The sequence below is a fragment of the Hypanus sabinus genome, chromosome 6 (assembly GCF_030144855.1).
Source record: "Hypanus sabinus isolate sHypSab1 chromosome 6, sHypSab1.hap1, whole genome shotgun sequence".
Classification (NCBI taxonomy): domain Eukaryota; kingdom Metazoa; phylum Chordata; class Chondrichthyes; order Myliobatiformes; family Dasyatidae; genus Hypanus; species Hypanus sabinus.
This window is the reverse complement of record NC_082711.1, coordinates 137,124,622-137,145,089: the sequence shown is the minus strand read 5'-3', so window position 1 is coordinate 137,145,089 and position 20,468 is coordinate 137,124,622. Positions and strand designations below refer to the sequence as shown.

The window sequence follows — 20,468 nt, the reverse complement described above, 5'->3', positions numbered from 1 at the left end:
ACACCAATGGGCAAAGTACCTCATCTACAAAGTCATCGGCCAGGACGAATGAGCCCCTTGAAGGACCACAACGGCTACGTGTTCAACACCAGGGTAAACCACCGAGTTGGAGGACATTTGCTGCAGTCTGGCCTGGAGAGGGATGGGCACCACCAGGCCTCACTAGCTCAAGACATGCTAAAGTGTCCCTACGACATAGGTAGGTTGAGGGATCCCAATCAAACCAAAGTGTGTCTCTCTGTGAGCATATTACCAAGCCACTCTCTTCCTTAAGGCTGTGGATCATAGAGCTTCCCCATGAACCTTTTGGAAGAAGACAGAGCACACTTCAATCCACTCCACCGTGGGGATCCTGAGTTGGAAGCTACCCTTGGAGGATTCAGAAGCAGAGAGCACTGCTTCTCAATTCCTCAACCCTTAGGGTTCCTCTCACATTCACACCCAATAAATTTATAGACGGCATTTGAGCTATGCCTAGCCACACAGTCACAGGTATATAGAGGGTAGAGCAATGGGCTAAGCACACATCCCTGAGGAGTGCCAGTGTTGATTGTTAATTCCATGTGTCTCCCCTCCCCCCCCGCCAATGACATCTCCTCTGTGCTGACAATGAACACTGGCATACTTCAAGGATGCATACTTAGCCAGCTGCTCTACTCTACACCCACAACTATGTTGCTAGGCACAGCTCAAATGCCATCAATAAATTTGCTGATGACATCACCATTGGGAGAATTTCAAATGGTGACAAGAAGACGTACAAGAGTGAGATAGATTAGCTATTTGAGTGGTGTTGAAATACAACCTTGCTCTCCATGGTACATCTGCAGAAGTTTCTGAGAGTCTGGTGACTTACCAAGTCTCTTCAAAATTCTAATGAAATACAGCCATTGTCATGAAACTGCATCAATATGTTGAGCCCAGGATAGATCTTCAGAGATGTTGACACCCAGGAACTTGAATCTACTCACCCTTTCCACTTCTGACCCTATGAGGTGTTCCCTTGACTTCCCCTTCTTTAAATCCGCAATCAATTCCTTGATCTTCCTGACAGTGAGTGCAAGGTCGCAATGCAACCACCTCTAAAAGCAGATGTGGCAACTCATACTCCTGCAGAAAAGCTACATCTACCATTGATCATGCCAAGGTATTGCAAGGCATTAACATAACACAATACTCTTCACACTGTTCATGTGGAGATGCCAGTTTTATACCTGTAGTTATTGGAGTTCAGGGTTCGTAATGATGGACCATTCTCAATCAGCCTGTGCCTTGGTAAACTACATCGCTGTTTTCTCCAGGGTATGCTGGTAGTGTCACTGGGGGTGATAACCAAAGCCCACTCATTTCAAAAGCAGATTCTGAATAAAGACTACATGCAACAATCACTGCTGTGGCTTTCCATTCCTGTTTCTTCTATTTGGTCACACACAGAAATTGCTTTATATCTGTCTCCACCACATCTGCAGTCAGTACATTCCAACCCATCTTTCTACACTACCCCCAAAACTTTTGTCCACCATTCAATCCTTTTCAATTTTGTGTTATACCTATGACCTCTGGTCCTCAGCTGTTCTACTAAGGAGCAACCTGTCACCATGCACCTGTTTTGATTTTTTTTCTACTTTCTATCAAACTTCCTCTTAGCCTCTTTCAAGAGTTATTTTCAAAGTTCTCTAAAAAAAAGTTACTTTTTCCAAGTTGGCAATATTCTTTGAAATTTTCTCTATACCTCATTGTCCATATCTTTCCTGTTGCACCATTATAACTGTTACACAGTTCAGGTATGATCTTTCTATTCAATGTCTTGGCTAAAAAGGGAAACAAGCAACAATCCTTGGTAACTACCTCTTTGCCGTGGCCTGCTATCTTTAACATCTGATTCTTTTCTCCACATTTTTCAGAATCCTTCAACAGGATACATTTCTCTGTATTGTTTGATATCTACAAACACAATATCGTACTTCTCCATACTGAATTGCATTTGGCAGTTTTCAGCCTACCTCATCAGTTTATCAATATCCTCCTTCAGTCTATCACTTTCTCCCACACATCTTTTTCAGCAGCTTCAAGAAGATTTTTTAAGCATGTCCCCTACAATTGTGTAATACATGAAAAACAGAAGCTGGCACTGAGCACAAGGACAAATGATTGTAATTATTTTCCCAGTGACATGCTCTACAGGGAAATGCCAAGTTCCATCCTCAATAACACACTCAAATGCAAAGCTACACAAAGAAATAAAGCTAAATGAAGAATGGAGACAATGAATTTATTTTAAAAAATACAGATATTCACGCTGCTACAGGAGGATCCAATTCCTAAGAACCTGAGGACAGATTCAAAGCTTGTCAGGTTACGTTTTAAATTGCTAGCTAATTAATCGGGTAATGTTTTGGGTGGAATAATGCTTAAATGTTAAAACTCTCAAATAATTGCAGTCCTGATTGTTTTTTTCTTTGATAGCAGTCAGAGTAAACTATTTCTGATGTAACACTCACTCAACAGGCTGGTATATGTCTAGGGGAAAAGGAGATCCAGCCACACACCAACCCCACCTCCCGTACACGCAGGTGCTGTGGGAATCAAGTTTATGCTGCACGCACACACACAGTATCAAACACACACCAGATACCGTTATGAAATACACTTTAAAGATTTTACTAAAACTATGAGTACTATGCAATACAATATATATGAAAGAAAAGAAAAAGTAAAAGGCGCCAACTTATCAAAGTTCAGTCAGTTTAGTGCACATCGTTGGAGCTCAACCATCGAACCATTCAACCCCTTGTCACTTTCCTCCGACCTCCACGTCCCCGCACCTGGGACCACCCCGGTGGTCAACCAAGCAGTGCAGCACACGTCCACCTTCCTCAGCGACTTCTTCCCGACTCCCCTGAAAAAACCGCGAAAACCCCCAAGCTTCCAGCCTCACCAGACAAAATAACATTCCCCATTGGTTAACAAATTAATACAATCCCCATATCAGCAAGTCTAAAGCTAAACAACTGTGAGAGAAACACTGATCAGACAAAGAAGCATGCCTACTCTTAACAAACCAAAGAAGCCATTTTGAGTAACATACACAGGACATTGTACACTAATTACAGTGGATTCCAGTTAATTGGGGCAGCTGCTTATTTGGGACAACAACTAAAGAACAAAAACTAATTGAGAAATAGCCCGAATTAACTTCCACGAGGAAATCTGCAAATGCTGGAAATTCAAGTAACACACACAGAAATGGCTGGGAGTGAAAATGAAACAACCTAATTGCTTCAAGTTAGGAACTCAAAGAATTTGAAGATATTGACAATCATCTTGAATGTTACAATGCAAATGAAGACTTGGAGAATACAATTCTTGATAACATTGTACAAAGGCAGTCTATTTTCTACACTAGGTGTCTGCGCTGATCGTGTTCACTTACAGTCAAAAGAACGCAGCAGCAGTTATAACTATTAGGAACTAATAGTTTTATAGTACTGCAGTAGTATTGATAGTGTTCTAAATTGTTCTGTATTTCATCAAATACATAATTTGTTACTCAGTTAAATGGTAGTTTATCTTTTTTTTTATATACATTTTTAAACTATTTCAATATGGGTTCAACTAATTGGGAGACATTGGGACAAAAATTACTGGTCCCAATGTCTCCCAATTAACTGGAATCCACTGTATTTGCACTTGCTCAATTTAAAACTGCTCAACATTGATTATTTTTACTTTGGATATTCATGAAGATTTTGTCAAGGCAAATCTTGCAATGTTTTCTATCCATTTTTTTGCTGCTACTTTGTTCCTTTCTGCCTGCCTCTTTGCAAGGGGGTCCAATATTGTAAATATGGAAGTCCTTCCCGTCCCAAAAGATTGACTAGTTGGCAAATTTAATTTGGTTTCCTCAGTTTAGAGTTAGGGTTTCCCATCGTTGACTAGAAAACTTTGTACTAACCATATCGTACTCCTCTGGATCAGTGGCCATCCCCCGCATTCCATAACGCTGAGCATCTTTAGCAAGTCGGTTGGCAAACTCTTCTGCTGTTCCTGTTTGAGATCCATAAAATACAACTATGCTTTTTCCCTGGAAAGAAGAATAGAATACAGGCAAAAGAAAAAAAATGTTTAAGAGGTCTGAATATAGTATTTGACATATGAAGCCTCTAGGATAGTCTTCACATGTACATATAAAGGGGCTTAACAGAAGTATTCAGCCCTCCACAACTATTTTCACATTTTACTGTCTCTTTCTAAATTTAAATTACATTGGAGGATTTTTTGAGCTAATCTACAAAATGGTGCACATCATGTTCAATCAAAACAAAAACTCCAAATCCTGTAAAACAATTTACTAAAAATTAAAAACCTTAATTGTGAATCTGAAAAGGTCCAACAGTATGGTAAATTTTCAAAATTTACTAAACCAAAATGAAGACAAATGAGCATTCAAGTCAGGGAAATGATTATAGAGAAGATCTGGGGAAGGGTACAAGACCATCTCAAAGGCACTGAACACACCACAGAGCTCGGTGCAGTCCATTGTGATAAAGTGGAAAAAATATGAAACCAGAATCACACTGCCTAGCTTAGGCCAACCTTTTAAGCTTAGTCACCGGAGAAGAAAGGCACTTGTAACAGAGGTTATTATAGACATCAACAATCACTCTCAAAGAGTTGCAACAGTTCCTGGCTCAAAAAAAAAATAAATTCTTGCCCATAAAGACTTTGCAAAGCGTCACTTAGAAGATGTGTAATGATGTGGAAGAAGGTATTGTGGTCAGATGAGACTAAAGGAAAACCTTTTGGCTTCAACACTAAGCAGTGCGTGTGGCATAAATCTAATGCTTCAGCAAAGTAACACCACCCCTACTGTAAAGTATGATGGAGGTAGCATCACTCTATGGGGATGCTTTTCAGCAGCAGAGACTGGAAATCTTGACAGGATTGATGGGAAGATGAATGCTGCTAAATGCAGACAGATCTTGGATAAAAATTTGCTAGCCTCTACCAGAAAGCTTAAACTGGTGAGGAAGTTTGTTTTTCAGCAGGGCAATGATGCACTCCCAGAGCAATCATATGAAGCATATGAAGAAAATTCATGCCCTTGAGCAGCCCAGTTCTGAGCTTACCCGATCAAACATATCTGTTAAGATCTCAAGACTGCTGTCCACTGCCACTCCCCAACTAACCTGACAGATTGAGCAATTTTACAAGGAGGAATGGGCAAATCTTCAATGGTTCAATGGCTCCATTTAATATCAGAGAATGTATACAGTGTACCTGAAATTCTTGCTCTTCACGGACATCCACAAAAACAGAAGAAAACCCCAAAGAATGAATGACAGTAAAATGTTAAATCTTGCTTCAACACATTCTGCACAACAAATACAAACCAATCCAAAAAGATCATTGGCTATGATAATGCAAGAGGTGGTTCGTCTAAGTATTGAGCAAAGGGGAATTAATGTTCTTGAACAACTGACATTTCAGTGTTTGAATTTTTAGTTTTTCATGCTTTACAATTTTCCCTGTTTTTTGGGCTTCACAAATAAAAACTCTCAGTTAAATTGACCAAAATCCCTGGTTGTAATACTCATTTATGTGAACAAAGGGTGGCTGCAGCTGAATATTTGTACAAGGCACTATAAAGCACTACAGTTATACTGCCAGATGTGAAAGGAAAAAGAAAGTCATTCACTACTGTAAGTTTTAGCTAGATTACTGCAGACAGCATTAAAATATATCGATGTTACGCACCCCGTAACTGGGTCACTTACCAGCAAAGATAGAGAGGTCTGTTGAAGTTTGATAGTACTACTTTTAACAGTATTTATTGATAAAAATACACAAAAATATCAATGCAAACATACAAATATACGTCGTCAATACTAAATCTAAAAGCGCGGGTATAATAATAATCAATAAGAAATAGCTCTATCGTTGTCTAGGGGATAATGTATTGTCCGATGGAAATATAAAAGTCACTTCAGTTCATTCAGGCTGCAGCTTTTGGTTGGAGAGAGAGATGGATTTTTAGAACATGCCCGTTTTCCTTTTTATGATGTCGATCCTTCAAAATGTCGTCGGTGGTGATCTCTTCTTTAGCTAAGCCGTCTTCCATGGTAAGGCCTCAATCCCGGGCAACGGGAAAGGACACACGTGGGCCCTCCACCGGCTGTCGCTATTAAACGCTGTCACGGGATTTCTAGCGTTTCTCCTGGTGTGTCTAAAGGGGTTGTTCCCCAGACCTTCTTTTATCCTTACTCAAGGGGTCTCAGATCTCAATCAGGTTGGAATGATGCCATCCCTCAATCAGCCCACTTTGGTCATTCCCTAAGGGCTTCAAATAAATAGTACAGTACTCAATACACAATTCCGTCTCCAAGAGACAATGGCCGTTTTCCGTGGCTTTGTATCGCTGAGGGGCCAGGACATTCCAAACCCCTTGTGGATTCTGTGTGCCTCTCTCTCATTTCCTGGGTCCCAGACCTGAATTAATAGCGATCTTGCGATTCTCAAAAAGGAGGGGGCTACTTTGTACCCTTCGGCCCCTCAGAGTTGGGGCACAGTCGTAACACTGAGAATAAAATTGATATTTTAATCTTTATTACACAGCTTGCTATAGTCATCAACGAGGAAAGTTGGCTAAGACTTGTTTGGTCAGTATATTGAAATCTCAACACAAGGCTGCGAGTTAGATGAAATCAAGAAGAACAGGAGCTTAAAAAAAATGCTGAATTCTCATGGAGATTCGACTATTAATTAAAACTCCATTAATCCAACATGCTTGGGACCTTGGTGGAGCCCAGCTTACAGATTTTCTGGACTTTTGCATGATTTATTCCAATACCCCAACACAGTTAATTTACTTTTATTTTAAGATACTGCACAATACAAAAAGATGAGTGATCTAGTGAACCCAGCAAGTGAGAAGAGTGCACAGTGATTATCACCTGATTAGCCAGATGCCAAACCTTCAGAATTTCCCTACAGTTAAATAGTTGATTATTTGAGGTTTATTGTGCAAGCTTGGAGGACAGCTTAAACAGTGTCCCACTCAAATTATAAAGGACATGAACACAAGATTAATACCAGTGGTGGGGAAATGAATGAAAGCTATCATGAACAAAATTGGAAAGTCACACGGAATGTTCAAGGAGACTACACTTGGCTTTATAATAGTGAACTGTTGGTAACGTAACAGACAATTCATCAATCTGTGTGAGGTGTGTACTATATATGGACTTCTGGGAAAAAAATTAAACAAAGTAGTAACTATAATGATCAAAGTCCATGAAGTTAATCAGAAAGTGGCAGCTTACCTACAGAACACAAAGTACACTACAGATGCTGGGGTCAAAGCAACACATACAACACGCTGGAGGAACTCAGCAGGTTGGGTAACATCTGTGGAAACGAGCAGTCAATGTTTCGGGCCAAGAGCTTGCCTACAGAACTGGCTCAGTGGTGTAATAATAATATTTTTCACTCGGGGAAGCAAATGACTTTGCCAGGACTCATTTGAGATATTAAGTCTTTTCATTAAAAAATTATATATATGAGTATAGGAGTTGGGATGTAATGTTAAAATTGTACAAGGCATTGGTGAGGCCAAATTTGGAGTATTGTGTGCAGTTCTAGTCACGGAATTATAGGAAAGATGTCAACAAAATAGAGAGTGAACAGAGGAGATTTACTAGAATGTTACCTGGGTTTCAGCACCTAAGTTACAGAGAAAGGTTGAACAAGTTAGGTCTTTATTCTTTGGAGTGTATATAATATCCTTGATGACCAAACAAAGCTGCAATATAAACTTACAAAATTGGCAGAAAGGAGTAATGAATATAGCTTAAAGCTTCAGAATGACATAACTCCAACACATTTTAAATGATGTAAACACACACCAGCCACAGAGGTCCAATATGGAATGAGGTACATTACTAACCTGTCTCAACTGAGTATGGCCAATTCTGAACTTACTTCAGGAGAATTACTGAGGAAAAATTATCCAAGTGTTTTCAGAGGTAAAGGCTTTTAATTTACAAGAGGATGGAACATGTAGGACTGTTCTCCTTGGAACAATGAGGGTCAAGGACAAGTACCATTACAGCACGGAAACAGGCCATCTCGGACCTTCTAGTCTGTGCCGAACACTTACTCTCACCTAGTCCCACCAACCTGCACTCAGCCCATAACCCTCCATTCCTTTCCGGTCCATATACCTATCCGATTTTTTTTTTAAATAACAATATCGAACCTGCCTCTACCACTTCTACTGGAAGCTCGTTCCACACAGCTACCACTCTGAGTAAAGAAGTTCCTGCTCGTGTTACCCCTAAACTTTTGCCCCTTAACTCTCAGCTTATGTCCTCTTGTTTGAATCTCCCCTACTCTCAATGGAAAAAGCCTATCCACGTCAACTCTATCTATCCCCCTCTGTTGTGATGGAAATAACTGGTTCTTTGAGTCTCAACAGTAGAGGCCTGGACATACACAGTCTTAATAATAAGGAATTAATTATTAAAGGGGAAGTCAGGTCAACACAAGCAACTACAATACACAGGAAGCGGTGTGGGAACAGGGTACAGTTACACATACAAAGAACAAGGGAAAAGCACTACAACAGCTATCCCCCTTGACCTTGGATAGCCACGGCTCCCTTACCAGGACAAACAATAGATCTTCCCAATCATAAATCAATGCACTTACCTTCAATGAGGTGGTCTGTAAGAGAGACCGAGCCAGGCACATGTCTCACCTTTTATAGCATGGGGCTGGGTAAGATAATCCAATTAAGGTGACCAATAATTTAGGTGTGCATTGATTAGTTGGGAGGGACCAAATGTTGATTGGCGTGTGGTGTGTCCTCCGACCAGCCAGGTGGCAGTGCATCTGTCACGTGGCTGGTATCTCTGGATACACCCTCATGATTTTAAATACCTCTATCAAGCCCCCCCCTCAACCTTCTACGCTCCAAAGAATAAAGACCTAACTTGTTCAACCTTTCTCTGTAACTTAGGTGCTGAAACCCAGATAAAATTCTAGTAAATCTCCTCTGTACTCTCTCTATTTTGTTGACATCTTTCCTATAATTCAGTGACCAGAACTCTACACAGTAGTCCAAATTTAGCCTCACCAATCCTTGTACAATTTTAACATTACATCCCAACTCCTATACTCAATGCTCTGATTTATAAAGGCCAGCGTACCAAAAGCTTTTTTCACCACCCTATCCACATGAGATTCCACCTTCAGGGAACTAAGCACCATTATTCCTAGATCACTCTGTTCTACTGCATTCCTCAATGCCCTACCATTTACCATGTTTGTCCTATTTTGATTATTCCTACCAAAATGTAGCACCTCACACTTATCAGAATTAAACCCCCTCTGCCATCGTTCAGCCCACTCTTCTAACTGGCCCAAATCTTTCTGCAAGCTTTGAAAACCAACTTCATTATCCACAACACCACCTACCTTAGTATCATCTGCATACTTACTAATCCAATTTACCACCCCATCATCCAGATCATTAATGTATATGATAAAACAACATTGGACCCAGTACAGATCCCTGCGGCACACCACTAGTCACCGGCCTCCAACCTGACAAACAGATATCCACCACTATTCTCTGGCATCTCCCATCCAGCCGCTGTTGAATCCATTTTACTACTTCAATATTAATACCTAACGATTGAACCTTCCTAACTAACTTTCCATGTGGAAACTTGTCAAAGGCCTTACTGAAGTCCATATAGACAACATCCACTGCTTTACTCTCGTCAACTTTCCTCATGTCTTCAAAAATTTCAATGAGGTTTGTCAAACATGACTTTCCATGCACAAATCCATGTTGACTGGTCCTAATCAGACCCTGTCTATCCAGATAATTATATATACCATCTCTAAGAATACTTTCCATTAATTTACCCACCACTCTTAGAACCCTTTTTAAACAATGGAACCAACCACATGAGCAATACGCCAATCCTTCGGCACCATTCCCGTTTCTAATGACATTTGAAATATTTCTGTCAGAGTCCCTACTATTTCTACACTAACTTCTCTCAAGGTTCTATGGAATATCCTGTCAGGACCCAGAGATTTATCCACTTTTATATTCTTTAAAAGCGCCAATACTTCCTTTTCCTTAATCGTCATAGTTTCCATAACTTCCCTACTTGTTTCCCTTACCTTACACAATTCAATATCCTTCTTAGTGAATACCGAAGAAAAGAAATTGTTCAAAATATCCCCCATCTCTTTTGGCTCCACACATACCTGTCCACTCTGATTCTCTAAGGGACCAATTTTATCCCTCACTATCTTTTGCTATTAATATAACTGTAGAAATCCTTTGGATTAATTTTCACCTTACTTACCAAAGCTACCCTATATCTTCTTTCAGCTTTTCTTTTTCTTTTGTAATTTATTTTTTATTGAAATTCGTCATCAAACATTTCCATAAGATATATCAGACTGTACATATATCATATATCACAAATCTCCACAAAGTATTTATCTGAGGTATACACTTATAGAAAAGAGTGAAAAGAAAAAAAGAGCAAAAGCAAAGAACTATGTACAAGTAGGGAGTGTTTTTTTACAACAGATTCATTGATTTGTGAAAATAAAATCAGGCCTATGAGGCATTATGTAGTCAAACCATTTTTCACAGTATGAATCAAATTGTTCCAGCTTATGATTAACAGATGCTGTTATCTTCTCCATTTTGTAAATGTCTATTGTAATTTCCATCCATGTATTTAAAGTTAGACTCTCCTGTGATAACCATTTCCTAGTAAGAGTCTTTTTACCAGCCACCAACAGTATATTCATCAGATATTTATCTCTTTTCAACCATTCATGAGGTATATCTCAGCTTTTCTAATTTCTTTCTTAAGGTTCTTTTTACATTCTTTATATTCCTGGAGCAGCTCATTTACTCCATACTGCCTATATTTATTGTAGATATCTCTCTTTTTCCCCAACCAAGTTTCCAATAATCCCTTGAAAACCATGGCTCTCTCAAACTTTTAACCTTTCCTTTCAACCTAACAGGAACCTAAAGATTCTGTACCCGCAAAATGTCATGTTTAAATGACCTCCATTTCTCTATTACATCCTGCCCATAAAACAAATAGTCCCAATCCACTACTTCTAAATCCTTTCGCATCTCTTCAAAGTTAGCCTTTCTCCAATCAAAAATCTCAACCCTGGGTCCAGACCTATCCTTCTCCATAATTATATTGAAACTAATGGCATTGTGATCACTGGACCCAAAGTGCTCCCCAACATATGCCTTCGTCACCTGACCTATCTCATTCCCTAACAGGAGATCCAACACTGCCCCTTCTCTAGTTGGTACCTCTATGTATTGCTGCAAAAAAACTACCCTGCACACATTTTACAAACTCCAAACCATCCAGCCCTTTCACAGCTTCTCAATCTGTGTGTGGAAAATTAAAATCTCCCATAATCACAACCTTGTGCTACTACAAATATCTGCTATCTCCTTACATATTTGCTCTTCCAATTCTCGCTCCCCATTAGGTAGTCTATAATACACCCCTAAAGTATTACTACACCTTTCCCATTCCTCAATTCCACCCAAATAGCCTCAGCTGAGGCTCGAACCAGTGACCTTCAGGTTACTCGTTCTGATGCCTTGCCCACTAGGCCATGCGCCAACACACCTAAAGCAACGAAATCCAGGAATATTTAGTTGCCAATCACACCCCTCCTGCAACCATGTTTCACTAATAGCTACAACATCATATTTCCAGGTATCAATCCATGCTCTAAGCTCATCCATCTTTCTTACAATGCTCCTAGCAGTAAATTAAATGCATTTAAGTAATTCTCCATCTCTTACTCTGTTTATCCCTAACAGTGCAAACAACTTTACTATCTTCTTTTTCTTCTTTCTCCCCTACATCTTCGGTCTGAGCACTCCCCCTTCTCTATCACCTGCCTATCCTCCCTCACACACTGTCTACAAGCTTTCTCTATTTGTGAACTAACCTCTTCTCTCCTAGTCTCTTCAATTTGATTCCCAACCCCCCCCCCCCACAACCATTCTAGTTTAAAGTCTCCCCAGTAGCCTTCGCAAATCTCCCCACCAGGATATTGGTCCCCCTAGGATTCAAGTGCAACCCGTCCTTTTTGTATAGGTCACACCTGCCCCAAAAGAGGTCCCAATGATCCAGAAACTTGAATCCTTGCCCCTTGCTCCAATCCCTCAGCCACGCATTTATCCTCCACCTCATTCCATTCCTACTCTCACTGTCGCGTGGCACAGGCAGTAATCCCGAGATTATTACCTTTGCGGTCCTTCTTCTCAACTCCCTTCCTAACTCCCTATATTCTCCTTTCAGGACCTCTTCCCTTTTCTTTACAAGAATGTATGCCGCAGAGGAAGAAAGAAAAGACTAATGCATGATGTCACAAGGCTGCCTAATGTCAAGAAACTAAAGTTGTTTTTAAGATGGCCATAGTGTCTGAAAGAGGTTCTTAAGGAGCTGATGGAACAGAAACGAGTGGAGAAGATAAATCTAGAGCACAACACGATTAAACCACAACTGTTTTGGAAATCTGAGATGGTGAAAAGTAAATTACAATTAATCTCAGCAAATAGTTTACCAAGATGATCAAAATAAAGTGGACTCAGCACAGAGAAAGAAAGGTTAACATCATAAAACCCAGGAATCTCGTGAAGTGTAATTTAGTTCCACTTGGTATATAGAGAAACCTATCAGAAAACAACTACAAAACTGGTAGAGAGGAAACTAGTTCAATACTGTCTGCTCCCTATAAATGACTGACCGCATTAATCTCCCACAATATATATCAAAGGTGAAAAATGCACTTACTGTTTTCTTCATTTTTTCAATGAAGCTGGTTTCTCGTACTGTTGGTGCTCTGAAAAGATAAATTGAGTCCTTAGACACAGGATCTGAAGAAGATCTTCAATAGCTGTTGAAAGATTTCTTTGACAGCCAAATTTGAATAGTACCTGTACAGAGACTAACAAGATCTAGCTAATCATTTTGTTATCGCCCATACTACCAAACTACCAATACTGCCAAAGGAAAATGCCAAGTCACACATTTATTTTATCTTGTCCTAAGATACGCTATCAGATGATTTGATCAACAACCTTCATTACCCCATTTATTAACTATTTGCTATCAAGGGCAATTCTAGTCAACTCAACCCAACCTATACCTTGTTTAGTGCGACCCAATACAGAGTTAATTTGTTACAACTCTTCTGCCCTCCAATCTGATCACTTGCAAGTACTTAAGATCTCACAGCTATATGCTTAAAAAACAAATTTTCACTGGACTGCATATTGCTGTGCTTGGAGCTGTGAAAATCCTTGTCCGCCATTTGCACTGTTCCACTTTACAAAACTGTGGGGGCTGGTATAGGGCTGGCCCAGGTGCACAGTGTGATGTTCAGTGCAGAACTACGAGGTTCAGGGCAAAAAGGCAAAAAAACTGTGAACCTATTTGTAAATCATTAGTCCTTGTGAAATACCTTCCCTACTTCTCTGAATTACTGAATATCAAAATATAAGTTCTAGACCATTGTTTCACAATCATTCACTAGTGAAAAATAAATGTCTACCAATTCTGTACAAAATCCTAAAAATTTCACATCACCACCATCCTTCCAAACTATACTTTAAGGAAAACATGCTTTGCGCAAATCAAAATCGTAACAGTACAGATGGTGGCTCAGCCCACCAAGTTTCCTTGAATTATTTTTTTGCAAAGAGCCAATTAAAACATGCCTGCTCTTGCCCTTGCTTTGCCTTTTGTCAATTATCCCCACTTATTTCATCCTTTTTCAGTTTTCCACAATTCTTTCAGCTATTTTTAAATCAACTTACCAAATTAAAATGCATCTCATTCCAGTTCTTTTGCTAGTTACCTTCAAACATCAATAATGCACTAAATTAATATTTAAAAATGTCAAGTTTTTGGCATCTGGCTCACCAGGTGATTTATTGCCCTATCACATATTGGGGATTCATTTGCTGTTGTCCCATTAAACTCATACAGCAAGTGTCTTTAAACTTCCCTCATTCACAAGAAAATTTATTACTCAACTGTGCGTATTTGCAACAGTGAATTAAATGCAATGGAGCATCAATATTATAACAGCAAATGGTCAGAAATCAGACTTGCAACTCTCAAATGTGAGCCAGATCATTCTGAGAACAAGCTAACAGTGTTGTGATTTGTAAACAATTCTGAAGTCCTGTGTAATTAACCCAAACAGTGTGTTTTTGGTAGATAATGAAAACATGACTGAATGACCTTACCAATGCCACAGATTTGGTGAAATAAGCCATTCAGCCCAACTATTCAGTACTGAGTTAGGGTTAGGGTCTCTTCTCATTCCATATGCAGATGTCAGGTTTCCAGCGCATCTTTCATGTAGTTGTCCAATTTTATAGGCATCTACATTATCTTTACCAAGGTAGCAAGTATTACATTCTAAGAACTACATCTGTAATGTGCAAAATAATTCTAATTCTAGTTTTTGAGTCTATAGATCATGGTCTCTGGGGACTTGCTATTGCTTGGTGGGTAGTGGAGGCTGATGCTTTCTGCTGGAACAAGCTGGGGAGGGGGAGGGATGATGCCTTGCTACCTCCTGTGTGGAAGGATTTCAGGTTGTATACTGTATGCCATCTCTGACATTAAAATGAACCATTAAGCATTTCACGCCAAAGGTTGGTTAAGAGTAGCAGCTTGTTAAAATGCAGGGAGAACAGGGAGGAAGCTGTCTCTGATGGGTAAAAGCAGGGTAACCATGGGGATAAGCTGCAAACAAAGTTATCTGGACAATGAATAAACCGGAGCAGTTAGAGAGCAAGAACACGGACAAAAGAATAATAAGAGTGAAATGCTGAACAGGAAATAACTCCCTTCCTTCCAAAGGGAAAAGCTTAGCAACTTAAACATTTCAAACCACATTGCACAGAATTTCAAACAAGAGAAAATCTACAGATGCTGGAAATCAAAATAGCACACAGAGAAAGCTGGAGGAATCTTCATGAGGCCTGGACAGAATTTAATTAAGTGAGAATGTCAGGAGGTAAAAAACTGTAAGGAGGTATGAATCACCTATAACCTCACTGAACAGCAACAACTTTTAGCCTTCCCCTGTTCCTGCATTTTGCTGTTAAAGATAAATAAAGTACTGATTAGTTACTTAATGAACAGGAATTACTCTAGATAACTAACAAATCATGTTAGCACTAAATCTGCAGTAAAAGCAGAGCTGTGTACAGCTATTTCCCAGTGGCCTTCCATGTGTCAAGTAAAACCTGACATTCAATGGATCAGTTCCAGCTCCATGTTCCGGTTAGCACCTACAAGGAAACATCAGATGCCTCTCCTCATTCTGACCTTGTTGTCAATCTGCTTGTGTGTCTAACCCATTAACGCAATGCCATCACACACACAGTCCTGTACTTGAATCCAATGTAGCTACAGGAACATGAAATGAACACAATGGGTAAAAGTCCACTGTATGCAACAGGATCCCACCACCAAGCACATCTTCCTTCCACCCCCTCCCCGCCACATTCTGCTTTCTGCAGGGATCGTTCCTTCTGTGACTCCCTTATCCATTTGTCCTTCCCCACTGATCTCCCTCTTGGCATTTATCCTTGCAAGCAGAACAAGTGCTACAATTCCTCCTGCACTAGCACTCAGGGCCCCAAACAGTCCTTCCAGGTGAGGCAACATTCACCTGAGAGTCTGCTGGGTTGTTGTACTATGTCTGGAGCTCCCGGTGTGGCCTCATGTACATCGGTAAAAGACCCAACGTAGATGGGCAGACTGCTTCGCTGAGCACTGCTAGAAAAAGCAGGATCTCCCAGTGGCCACTTCCCATTCAGATATGTCTATCAATAGCCTCTTCCACTGTTGTGATGAGGCCACACTTAGGTTGGAGGGACAACACCTCGTATTCCATCTGGGTATTTAGACTCTGGGTGAAAACATTTGTCTCCTTCCTGCAATTGCTTCAAACCTATGACTGCTTGCTTTTGGTCTCTGCAATAAGAGAAATCAAGCCATATTTATTGCCTGGGTTCCTTAGATTTATTAACCTCGCTTAAATCATACTTTGACTTTCTGATTTATGCCTTTGTACTGCATTGCATTTTGAAAAAAAAACAAACTTCATGACATAACAGTCAATGATAACAAACCTGATTCTGATCCAAAAAAAACCTCTAGCTTATCTGACCTTTTTTCAGAGATATAGTTTGCCAGTCCTGCCAACATCTTCTCATGTTTGCATGGTCTCTATCACAATTAAGCACTCCTGTAACATCATAACCAGAGCAGAACACAGTACAAGGTTTATATTGCTTCGTACAATGGATTATAACAATGTCATTGAAGCTAAATTAGTTCATTACATTGTTTGCCCATTCTGTTTTAAAGATAAGGAGCACTCCCACCTTCTACCATTAACTCATGCAGCCAGTGATTTTTAGTAAAACTGCAAACAGAGCCTCCACAATTTCTTTTCTTTTTAAAAAAAATACTCTAATATAGTCCCTCCTGGTGTAGTGATTAATTTTCATCTCCACTTATATTGCATATTGCATCCAATATTTCACCCATACAGCTTAATCACAAAATCAACATCACCATCACACACTTTTGTGGAGTTGCAAATTATTCAAGAACCTTACCCATGTCATCTGCCTATACACAGAAACTACCACTTTAGTCCACATTAGACCTTACTAGTCCACTAGTTATCCTTTGACTTTCACTGTACATGGAATAGGATTTTGAATTTTCTGAATATTACTTGCTTATAATATTCAAAACCATCTCATTTCTTAATTTCCTTTCCAATTTCACCCATGCACTTTGCATTGTCATCTTGGTTTTCTGCTGCATTTTTTAAAAATTTAAGCACGTTTAATTCATAATATTTTATCTTCAACCAATTCAACACTTTGAGAAATGTCCCTTCTAATTATGAAGGGATTTCCTGCTACATCAAATATCCTAATATTCTCCAAGAGAGAAATACATTGTAATGAAATACCTACAATGCACTGTACTAAGTCTTTCAGTTTTATGAAATTTTGCTCAACTAAACAATTTTCAGGAAAGCTTCTCTTTGGTAAATCAACTAATAGCTGTATTCAGCTCCTGGTGTCTAACAGATTTCGTTTTCGTACTACCCATCTAAGTATCTAATAATCCAGGGGGCTCTAGGCTTCACAATCCTCATACAAAATGCTAGAGGAACTCAGCAGGCCAGGCAACTATGGAAAAGAGTACTGTCGACATTTCGAGCCAAGATCTTTCTCAGCTTGAAATGTTGACTGTACTCTTTTCCATAGATGCTTGGCCTGCTGAGTTCCTCCGGGATTGTGTGTGTTGCTTGAATTTCCAGCATCTGCAATTTTCTCTTGTTTTTGACAATCCTACAATTTTGACAATCTTGTTTTTTGTGTGAGAACATTCACCCCAAACTAACTGGGTGGACTTAAGATGGCACCAAGTGGCTGCATCTTCCAGCGGAATCTGCAGAAACAGTTTAAATTTCTCTCTTTAATGTCTCTTTTTTCCCCCCTTTTCAAGGTGGTTAGGATTCTATCAAGGTCCTGATCTGCAAATACACTCAAACTAAGGTTTTCTTTTTTTAAAAAAACAGCCGATGAGTTCCCATTCCTAGAACTCATTGGCCAACTAATTTCTGACATTCTTCAGATGGGGCTTGGAAAATGGTGCCTCTGGGTGAGGCCCTGTGAATGACCAATTCCAGGCTGGCGTGGACAACTGATTCCAGGCTGGTGTTTCCAACTGAGGCATCGTGGGAAAAGGAACATCAGGATATTGCTATGATGAATGTATGGACAGAGATCTCTGCAGTTGAGCAGTCACACACACACACTCTCGCTCTCTCTCTCTCTCTAAAAATGGTGGGAGCTGAGAGCTTGCTACTGATTCTCAAATCAGAGAATCTCGGAATAAAAAGCGACACAGCAGACTAATATCGTAACAGCAACTGTCAGTCTCGCCTTTCACTTGAACCTGTTTTTGTTGACTGCAGTTCATGGTCTCTCTTTGGATGCTTTGCTATTGCTTGGTGGATGATGGGTGCTGACGCTTTTGCTATAATGGATGGGGGAGAGGGGGCTTTGGGGTTCTAATGTTTCTCTGTTGTTCATTCTTTTAGGTTCTTCTGTTTTTCGCGGAAGTGTGCGAAGACATGTATTGCAGTCTGTATACTGTATACATTCTCTGATAATGAACAGAACCATTTGAATCATCTCATGCCTTCCATTGTTGTAAAATTAATTTATCCTCAAGTAGTCATTTCTGATCACTGTGGCTAAAATCACTTAATTTGCAAAATTGGCATAAATGCAATGAAAAACCTTTACTCCCACTTTATCTTTGTCCTCTTCCTTTAATTATGTTCAATTGAACTGAAGTAGGACCACTGTCCCAAGAATGCATTCTCCTTGATTGCCTCTAACGAAATCCAGAACTCCCACCTTTTTAACACTTCAGTTTTTTTGTGCGACATAGGAGGCTCCTATTTGACCCATCATACGAATGCTGGTCCTCAGGATTTTCCCATCAGTCTTTTTCTCTATTTTCATGAAACCTATACATTTATATGATCATCTACTCTTTCTCCACCTATCAATCCTTCTAACACCCACTTACTTGAGGGAAAATTCACACTGGCAGAATCTGAAACAAATCCAAGAGAATCAGAGTATATACAGAAAGATTTCACACTCTATATGGAAAGCAAAGAATACAAAGTGAATAGGGGTCTTGGGATCTATATCACATTTTTCAAAATTGTTCATGGCTACACTACAGTTTAATTAACTTCCAATGTAATAGTTAAACAACTCCTCAACTTCGACCATCTCATCTACAAATCTCTTATTTCTAGTCCCGCTCCTTACTCCATCCAGTATGGCATCCACATTGACTTCTCTAACTTTTATCAACCATTCCCCAGTGCTTCTCCTCTCTCCTCCGCCCCCACATCCATTCGTTTTCCTTTTCCCTTCTGACCCCACTACCTTTTCCCTTTCCCTCAACCGCTCTCATAACCCATACCTTCTCTGGTCTTTCATCTTCCTTTTATTCCATTCAAGGTCCACTGTGCTCCCCTATCAGATTTCATCTTTTTCAGCCTTTTGCAACTTCAATCCTTCATCTCTCAGCTTATTTGTATCATTCCCACTCCCTCCCTTGGCTACTTATTTACCCCCTCCCACCTAGATTCATTTATCACTGCCAAACTTGTGCTTCTCCCACCATTTCATCCCAGTGTCTACTTCCTTCTTTTTATTCCTGAAGAAGTGTCTTGGCCCAAAACATCAACTGTTCTTTTTCTCTATAGATGCTTTGTGACCTGCTGAGTTTATCCAATATTATGTGTGTTGATCCATTTTGTGTCCCCAATAGTCCTGCAACTTAGTTTCTCATACATACCTATCAACTCCTTTTACTAACCGACACCAAGGAGTAAACTATAGCAGCCAATTAAATCATAGTGCATCTTTGCGATGTGGGAGGAAACTAGAGCAACCCAAGGAAATCCATGCAGTCAAAAAGAGAACAAAATCAACACGCATCTCCATGGGGCAGTATCAAATCTGGCTGAACTTGTAATTTTCAAAAAAAAATATGACAGGGCACCCATCAACCACTCTAAGTATTCATTCCCTACAAGACCAGCAACAGTGGCGACTAATAAGTACTTTTAAAAAATCAACCATCTTTCCAACAGAAATCACAAATCACATTCAAAGAGAAGCAAAGATGAACCTGGTATGACTTGTTTGGAGACAAAGGAATCTTCAAAGAAACTGACAAAGAAAAGATTAGCTTAGACCTCATTGGAGGCAGTCTTATTTATTCCAGAGTTTAATTATAATTTAAAATCAATTTGTTTCAGCATAAAAGGGTGAACCAAATACAAAAGTAAGTGGATGCTGTCTTAACCTGGTGCCACTTTGCATGATGTGGTTTTACAGAGACAAAGCTCTTGAAGTCCTATTAGAACTTTAACAACGCACTTTGCAGGTGTCTTTTAAGTCAAATGAAAATACACACCTTGTGGGAAATGAGCAATTTATTTAACATTGCTTTGAAGCTTTATCCGGTAGCTTTAAATCATGAATTAACTGAAGAAACGTCAAACTAAAACAAAATACCCTTTAGTCCTCATCTCGGGTGCCAGGAGATTAACTTCAATATAGCAGCTGGTGGCGTACCTAGACTTGTTTCCGACACTAAATGACATTGTTAGACAAGACAGCAGTCCGTCCTATGTTGTGCAAGCATAATGCAGTTCCTATTCATAGAACAGGCACTCCAATGAAAATTCATTGCTCAAGTGCTGTTTCTCTCCTGTCTGACCTAATGATTATTTTAAATACT

At 39.7% G+C, this 20,468-nt stretch overlaps 1 pseudogene; it reads right to left on the bottom strand.

Annotated features, from left to right (window-relative positions):
- The window catches only part of LOC132395873 (NADPH--cytochrome P450 reductase-like), a 116,680-nt pseudogene that overhangs the window by 39,041 nt on the left and 57,171 nt on the right, over positions 1–20,468 (bottom strand).